The sequence below is a fragment of the Erpetoichthys calabaricus genome, chromosome 11 (genome assembly GCF_900747795.2).
Source record: "Erpetoichthys calabaricus chromosome 11, fErpCal1.3, whole genome shotgun sequence".
NCBI classification, from domain to species: Eukaryota; Metazoa; Chordata; class Cladistia; order Polypteriformes; family Polypteridae; genus Erpetoichthys; species Erpetoichthys calabaricus.
Window position 1 is genome coordinate 115,061,753 of NC_041404.2, and position 9,115 is coordinate 115,070,867.

The 9,115-nt window shown below is 40.7% G+C and overlaps 1 pseudogene; it reads right to left on the reverse strand.

Moving 5' to 3' along the window:
• Window positions 1-5,958: 5,958 nt before the first annotated feature.
• On the reverse strand, window positions 5,959-7,232 carry LOC114661366 (piggyBac transposable element-derived protein 4-like; annotated as a pseudogene).
• Window positions 7,233-9,115: the final 1,883 nt, after the last annotated feature.

Consider the following 9,115-nt stretch of genomic DNA (forward strand, 5'->3'; position numbering starts at 1 on the left):
AGTCCAGTTCAGGGTCATGGGGACTGGACCCACTCACTCTTACAAGGTCAGTCAGACTCACTTGCGTGTCTCTTGAATGCACCGTCACAAAAGCAACTGCAGAGTCGGGGAGAACACACAATTTCCACAAAGGCAGTCAAATCCTGGACTATTATTTTAACCAGGTGTAACAGCCAGTCCTAGAAAATTAATGTCAATGTCAAAGTATTGGCTTGACTAGAACAGAATGTTAGTTTTATATTCCTACATAATGGAAGATTCTGGTTTTATCCCTATAAGCTAACATGTTAATGAAACATTCCTTATACTCTTCTATAACTCTGCTGTAACAACAGAATGATCTCAATTAGATAAAAAGTTGGAATGTTAGACACGACAATTTTGCCAAAACTTTGTGGACTCCTGACCATCCCAGTTACCTGTATATGAGCTTGTTGAACATCTCATTCTAAAACCATGAGCACTAATATGAAGTTTGTCCCTCTTTGAGGCTGTAACAGCCTCCACTCCACTCTTCTAGGAAGGCTTTCCACAAGATTTTGGAGTGTGTCTGGGGGAATTTATGCCCACTCAGCCAGATCATTTCTGAGGTCGGGTACTATGTTAGGTAAGAAGACCTGATTTGAAATTAGTGTCCTAATTCATCCTTAAGGTGTTCCACAGGGATGAGGTCAAGGCTCTGTGGAGACCACATGAATTCCTCTGCACCAAACTCTTTAAACCATGTCTTTATAGATCTGATCTTGTGCACAAGGGCACAGTCATGCTGGAACAGAAAAAGTCCTTCCTCAAACTGTTGCAACAAAGTAAGAAGTGCACGATTGTCTAAAATGTCTTTGTATGCTGTAGCGCTGATTTTACCCTTCACTGGAACCACTGGAGCCAAGGGGCCTAGCCCAAACCCTGAAAAATATCCCCAGAGCATTATCACTCCTCCACTACACTTCCAAATAGGCACTATACAGTCTAGAAGGAGGTGTTCTCCTGGCATCAAGCAAACCCAGATTTGTCCACCAGGCTGCCTGATAGTGAAGTGTGATTCATCACTCCAGAGAACACATTCCCACTGTTCCAGTGTCCAACAGAGGAATGCTTTACACTATTCCAGATAATATTGTGAATAGTGATATTAGGCTTGCGTATAGCCGCAAGGCCATGGAAACCCATTTCATGTTCCCAATGCACAGTTCTTGTGCTGATGTTGCTTCCACAAGCAGTTTGGAACTCTATTGTGAGTGTTTTAACAGAGAAAAGATCATTTTAACATGCTATGTGCTTCAGCTCATTGTGAGTTTGGGTGGTCTAACTCTTCATGACCACTTCACAGTTAGAGTACTTACAGTTGACTGGGCCCGATCTAGCAGAGCACAAACTTCACATACTGACTTGTGGCAAAAGTGATATCCTATGATAGTGTCCCACTTAAAGTCTCTGAACTCTAACAGTATAACCCATTCTACTGCCAGTGTTTGTCAAAGAAGATTGCATGGATGTGTGCTTGATCTTATGTACCACTTAACACTAGAATTACCAGAGCCTACGAAAAAACTCGTAGATCCGGCCCACCTTAAATCGCTTCTTAAATCCGTTCACACCTCTCCGCCAGCGTCTTTTGTCCTCTAAATGTGCTGATAAAAGACAAGCTGCCAGCAGCCAGCTATTTCATCCCCCCTCCGACTTAGAACGTGCACAAACTTTCCCCAGCTCATGCCTTGATTGATTATCTGGGAGTGAAGTGGAGTTTTAGAATGGAAACAATAGATCGTTATTTGGAACACACGCATTTCATGTGTGTACCGTTTCTACAGTAATCTGTGTAAACACATTGTTAAAACAGAAAATTTTTCATATTTTAGTAATAAATGTTACAAAATGTAGGCATAAACTATAGAATGTGTAAAGCCTGAGTTCCAAAGATCAAATAAACACTTTCACAAAAGCTTCAATTCTTATGCAAAAGTTTCTGTGGCGTCGTGCGCTAAGATTTTCCTCTCAGAGCGCAGTAACTTTGCTGTGCCTCGCAGACATGAGTTCAATTCCCTGCTAGGGATAAAGTGTTACTTCTTTTTTTCTTTTTAACCTCAAACGGACATAAAATTTTTAAATTGGTATGCACTGTCAGTTAATGAGATCGTTATGTTTTCATGTGGGATACTCCTTTTAAAATATTTTTTTAACAATTGAGACTGCAATTAACATGAACAACTGTCCTTATAACTTATTTTTTCAAGATCCATAACACACAGACAGACAGAGCATTGCGTAATAGAGAGACAGACAGGCAGAGATATATAAATAAAAAGGGAAGCCACATGTATTGAAAGAAAAAAAAAGATCAACATGTGCATTGTTCCTGCTGCACTGAATAAGCTCACGTGCTCTAACATCACCCCTCCCCCCGATCTGACTCTCTAAGTAACAGCACAAGTACAGACGCAAATGAAGTGCATGTGTGTACTGTATAATATTAACAAAAAGAGCAGCTTACTACTGAAAACGGCAAATATAGGAGTGAGTGGGGATCGAACCGGGAGCTCTTGATTACACTTGGTTTGCGTCTGTACTGCACCACGGAAACTTTTGTATAAGTACTGAAGCTTTTGTGAAAGTGTTTATTTGATCTTTGGAACTCGGCTTTACACATTTTATAGTTTATGCCTACATTTTGTAACATTTATTACTAAAATATGAAAAAGTTTCTGTTTTAACAATGTGTTTACACAGATTACTGTAGAAACGGTACACACATGAAATGCATGTGTTCCAGATAACGATCTATTATTTCCACTCTAAAACTCCACTTCACTCCCAGATAATCAATCAAGGCATGAGCTGAGAAAAGTTCGTGCACGTTCTAAGTCGGAGGGGGGATGGAATAGCCGGCTGCTGGCAGCTTGTCTTTTATCAGCTCATTTAGAGGACAAAAGACGTTGGCGGAGAGGTGTGAATGGATTTAAGAAGCGATTTAAGGTGGGCCGGATCTACAAGTTTTTTCGTAGGCTCTGGTAATTCTAGTGTTAACAATGGGCATGGCTGACACATCCGATCTCAATAATTTACATGATTCTCCACATACTTTTGGCCATGTAGTGTAGTTTGCAAATGGAAAGATCCAAAGGCATACAGTCTTCTTTCATCACAAGAGGTTATCAACAGAAAAAATTAGTACACGGGCAATCCTAGCACTGAGAAACATTGAAGTCAAACGAATTAATGCCAAAAATGTCAATTGGTTACACGGCAAAATTGGTTAAATGCGTATCAATAGACTATGCTGAAACAGTTGGTGGTGATCATGCAGAAGATGAAAACAACAACTTACAATATCCTGAAGAATATCTACAACCGTTAACACCATCTGGTCTTCCATCTCACAAATTACTGTACAAAGAAGGATGCATCCAAGAAAAGCAATGTAGTACATCTTCCAAGGATAACATTACACAACAAAGGAGATCTTGACATGCCATTCATATTAAAACGTTAAACATAACAAAGGAGATCTTGATATGGAGAAAAGTACGTTGAGATTTTGGAGCAACATTTGCTGCATTCAAGACAGCATTTATTTCAGGGATGTCCATGCAATTTTTCTTTAACAAGACAATGCAAAACCACATTCTGCACACATTACAAAGGCATGGCTGAGGAAGAAGAGGGTACGGGTACTGGACTGGCCTGCCTGCCTGCAGTCCTGACCAGTCTCCAATAGAGAATGTGTGGAGAATTTTGAAATCAAAAATTTGACAACGATGACCCCATACTGTTGCACACCTTAAGATGTGTTTGCAGGAAGAATGGGACAAAATAACATCTGAAACGCTTCATCACTTGGTATCCTCAGTGCCAAAATGTCTTTTAAGTGTTGTGAGAAGGAATGGTGACATTACAGACTTGTGAATGCTTTACTGTCCCAACTTTTTTTGTAATATGTTGCAGGCCTAAAATGCAGGAATGGTTATACATTAACCTTTGTGTGGTATTAATATTTTTGTTATTCAACTGGTATTCATGGGTCTGATACACCTGTAGTGTTTTGTGGGTTTTTAAAATAATAAAAACATAATGTTTTATGTCAAACTATATAACAGATGCTGAACTTTTTCTCACTTACAAACAATAAAGTCAGTAAATGTGTTTAATATTTACTATCAAGCTCTGCTAGATCACATTTCTCAATGAAAGTGCTGTTCGATTCCTGTTATAAAATTTGATAATTTGATTTTATAATCAAGATGTAAGTGAATATGTCATTAAATATTGAACAAATATAAATGAATCAAGGTTTCCAGAGCTATTGATGTTTATTGTTTTGAACTGAAAATATTGAAAGGATATACAGGGTTTCATTAAAATGATACAAATAGCCCGGTTAAACAGAAATTTATACTATCTATACACCACATGAAAGGCAGACTTGAAAGTGTGTTCCAACCAAATGTATTTTTGCACTTGATGCATGTAAATTGGGTCTTTCTGTCCTTCCTGGGTCCACAAACATCATGACATTTCCTCTTGCAGCGACTGGTAGCAACCTAGAATGATGAAAACTCCAGTTGTTCTAAAAGTCTAGTAACATCTTTAAGTGTCTCTATTCCTCACACAAATATACTGTGTACAAGGGGGCTCCGCCCCCTGCTCGCTTCGCTCGCCAACCCCCGGTGTTTGGTAACCCGAAACACATTGATGAATGTATGAGCTATATTGGTTCATTCGTTGATAGATTGCGTCATCTGGATCTAACACGTAGATCTGTGCATATGTGCGTTCGTGATTTGGCTCAGGGTGCACTGTTCCAATCCGATGTAATATTTGTCCACATACGCGAAAGCAGTATGGGCCATTGCCAGCTGGTGGCCTGATATTTACCCCGGTAGATGCAAAAGCAAATGAACTATTGTAGGATCTATGCAGTCCAGTAAAGTTTTTACTTTTGGGTACATTGTTAGTTAGAAACATCCATAGATATTCAGGATATTCATCTAAAGGAGGCAGTCTAACCTGACCCCTTTGACAACAACGTGTAAACTCATTAGTTGTATTGCCAGGGTTGTTTTCTTCAGGGAAGTTAAGTGTATGACAATGACAGCAATGATATTCATTAATCCTAATGAATGTTCATTAATAGTGGACGCATTACAGAATGCGTTGTCAGCTAATTGGCGGAATTGTTTAGCGGCTGTTTGTCGTTCCTTTCTTGCCGTTTATCTATTGCCTCTGCTGTTTGAGAGGCAGCGTTGTAGGCGCCTGTGTTCATTAATTGTATTCAGGCGGGGCTCGTTCTGTATGTCCATTGTGTTGAAAAGTTTCGTTTTGGATCCGGAGCTGGAGCCGTGACCGTGACTCCATTAGTTATCCGTTGTCTACCGTTAGTAATATGGATAATTGCACTTACTGATAACACGGAGCGTTTTCTGTGGTTTGTACTGTTAATAATGCATCACTGTAATGTGATTCACATATGCTATATGTTTGGACGTGTGAGGATGCCGTACGTTTAATATGGAGAGTTCGTTTATTCTTATTACCCGAACCATGCTGTGTAGTGTGGACGTTTAGTTCAGAAGCGCGTTGTAGGCACCTGCGCCTTTTGTACTTTCTCGCGCTTTCCGTACTATCTTTGTGGACCTTTGCGGACCCCGTAGTGTCTTCCGTTTGACTCTGGGGTGCAGTGCAGAATCCTCTTTCTGTGTGGCGTTAGTTGAGCTATTTCGTTTTTGAGCCGTGACTCCTTCGTTAGTTGAGCTCTTTCGTTTTTGAGCCGTGACTCCTTTGTTCGCGGTGGATCAGAAATTGCTTGCGGTTTATGAGACGCACGCTGTAGGCGCCTGCGCACTATGTCTCCTGCGTCCATCGCCATGTACCTGGGTCCATGCCTTCCGGTTTACCATTCTCGTTTAGTAATATGGATGTTCAGGCTCACTCACACAAACAGTATATATATAAATTCTGACTCACTCACACTTCTAGTTCTGGAGTTGGTTGTCCTGTGGCTCCATCATCCTTCTCCTGAATCCTCCTCACTATGGCTGCAGAGGTAGGGGTCCTTGGTACATGTTGTCTCCTCTGGATATGTGGTCTTTCAGTTTCCTTGACCAGCTCTTGAAAAAAGAGTCTTCTTATAAGAAGAGATGTCCAAGATATTAAAAAATATTACAAGTGGCCAGCGTAGGGTTCTTCTTTTGCAGCTGTAACCACTTACTAACTTATTCAGGTTATCTATTCCTCCTTTTGTAGCATTGTAATCCATAATGATTTGTGGTTTGTGATGCTCCCCACCACAGATTTTTTGGTTCCTATGCAGCGTGTTCGTAAGTACCATATTTTCCTTTTCTTGGGTTGTAAGACACCAGGGATGTGTTCACTGTAAACAGAAACTTACTTGAATTGAAAGGCCTGTTCTTTGTACTCATCAGCTGAGGTGGGAGCTCTGCCTTGTTTTTTTCTTATTGTTCCTACCATTGTCAGCTTTCTCTTCAAGAGTTTCTGTCCCAACTTGTGCAAAGTAAACAAAAATTGTCACATGTGATATTCTGACCAAGGAGTCCCTGAGTCAAGTTCAGGACAACCAGCATCCCTTGTTTTTTCTCTGGTGTTCCTCCATCAGGCTTTCCAGAGTATACCTTCATGTTCCATGCATAAGATGAAGCATTGTCACGGGCAGCCCAGATCTTGATTCTGAATTTGGCAGGTTTAGATGGCATGTACTGCTTGAATGGACAGTGGCCCCAGAATGGGGTGCGCTGCTCAAAGTGAGTAATCCTGGAAATATTGTGAAAGTCTTTCAGAGACATTGTTGCACTGAAAAGTTTTTGGCCAGTTTCTGCATTCCACTGGGATTCAGTGGACTCCCCATTGGACCTGAAAACATCAGCAAGTATAAGAAGCCCAAAGTATGCATGTAAATTGGTTTGGTCCATCTTCTTCCATCTCTCTCCAAAGACACACCTCCCCTCCAAGTTAATGCATTCCAGAATGATTTTCTGAATGGTGTCTGGAATAAAAAGGTCAAAAGAAGACATAATGTCATATACATGTGTGGCTGCCATCCGTGTTGGCCCTGGTTGCATCTTTATCACATTGGTAGCAAGGCACGGTGGCTTCCTTCAGTGGTCATGAATACCATTCAATTTCATCATTTTTTGACATCCATATTTCTCCACTTGTCTGAGAGTCAGCTCTATCCTCTTCATCAAACTCACATTCAGACTCTAAACTGACGGAAACATCATCCTCGTACACTGAAAATTCTTCATCTGCCAAAGTGAGCACTCTCTAAACGTTGTCTTCTCTCACTTCTAAAATGATGTCTAAGTGCATCTGAGCAGAGATTTTCTTTGACATACCTTATTGTTTTTGGAAAGAAGCCACATACACAGCTATTTATTTGTTGTGTTCCTCCCAAATTCCATTTAGAAAAGAAATTAGAACGAATCGGTCTGGATGAGATTAGGGATTGTACATGATGGGAAAGTTATTGTTGGAGGTTGGATGGGCAAGGAGGAGATGATGGGGGTATCCATGGTTGATGGTGATGTAAATGATTGGTATGATAGATTAGGTTTGTCTTTGGGGGGGGGGGGGGGAGCACATTATATACTTGACAAAAAATTGTCCCTTAACATGCTCTTTAAAGAAAACGAGCTAAGGACATGAAATCTCTGGTTGAATAATTTTTTTTTCTATGAAACTAGGGGGCTACACCCCCTGCTCACTTCACTTGCCAACCCCCAGGCCTGCACTACGCGCCAGCCACTTCACATCTCTGCTGATCACATATGTGGATTTCACTTTCACCCAGTGGCGTAGCGTGGGTGTCAGCCACCCGGGGCGGAGGAAAATTCCGCCGCCCCCTTATTTAGGTATGGTTCAAATTTTTACAAGATATTATTATTATTTATTGTGAAATTTTGCCGCCCCCTAAAAGTGCCGCCTGGGACAGACCGCCCAGGCCGCCCCTGCCGCCCCCACTACGCTACGCCACTGCTTTTGCAAAACAACAAATCTTTTAATTCTCGTGGATACTCCTCTTCATTGGGAAGAAACACTACTTTTCCCTGAAGGCAACATGAATTAGACGATCTACAAGTCTCTGACTTAAAGTTTAAATCCGAACAATATTTATATACTTCTGTCATTTCACCTATGTCCATATATTCGATCTCTTTTTGCTGTTCCATTATTTCCCTGATGTTTTGTCTTGGTAGAGTAATATGTTGCCCTACTTTCCCCTATTGTATTAATAATAAGTAGCCTTTGTCAAAATGCCTAATCTCACAGACTTACCACTGTTTATAAGATATTATAGTATATAACTTATCCCCACCTTCCCATCTATATCTATAACCTCAGGCAATTATGTGTAGTAAAAAGACAAGCAGGAATTAAGTTACACATAAAACAATGTATTATTGGTAATATTCATAAATAATAACAATATGCAAAGTACATTTGAATATTGCCAACCATACAACCTGATTAAATGGTGATGTGTAGTTTCAGGCAGCACACACACTTGTAGTTATTTAAAATGTCTCTAGTTAAGGCATCATTGGTGCTCAGCTTTCTTCAGAACAGGCTGTATGCCTGTTCCAATATGGCTGCTAAGCTTGCTAAGCTGTGGTCTCCATTGTGTTGTCCTTTCAGTTCATGGTATGATGGTCTTCATCAGTTGTTGGTTAGTAAGAGAGAGAGAATGTGGTTGAGCAAGCAGATTTATAGATTCTCTGTCCAACCCCTAGAGCCAATAGGACATCATGGTACTTAAAAGCTTCTGATCCAAGCCAATTCCAAACAGCCATACTTCAGACCAACCTGCCACACCCCAGGACCATATGTTAAAGTAACCTGGCCTCCTTGCGGGGGGGGGGGGGGGGGGGGGGGGGGATTGAAAGACTCTAGCAGAGAAACACCGTGTCAAGCACCCCCTTCCCCCAACTCTGTCGTAAAATTCAAAGAGACTCGGTCATAAAGGGAGGGCAAACACAAATGCCTCCCATCAAAGTAACACTAAATTACATTGCTTTGCCTAAATTACAAACAAAGACATACAAAATATTTATTAAGTTATATGCAAAACCTCACATCACAACACCTGAGTAATAATTTCTGTTTG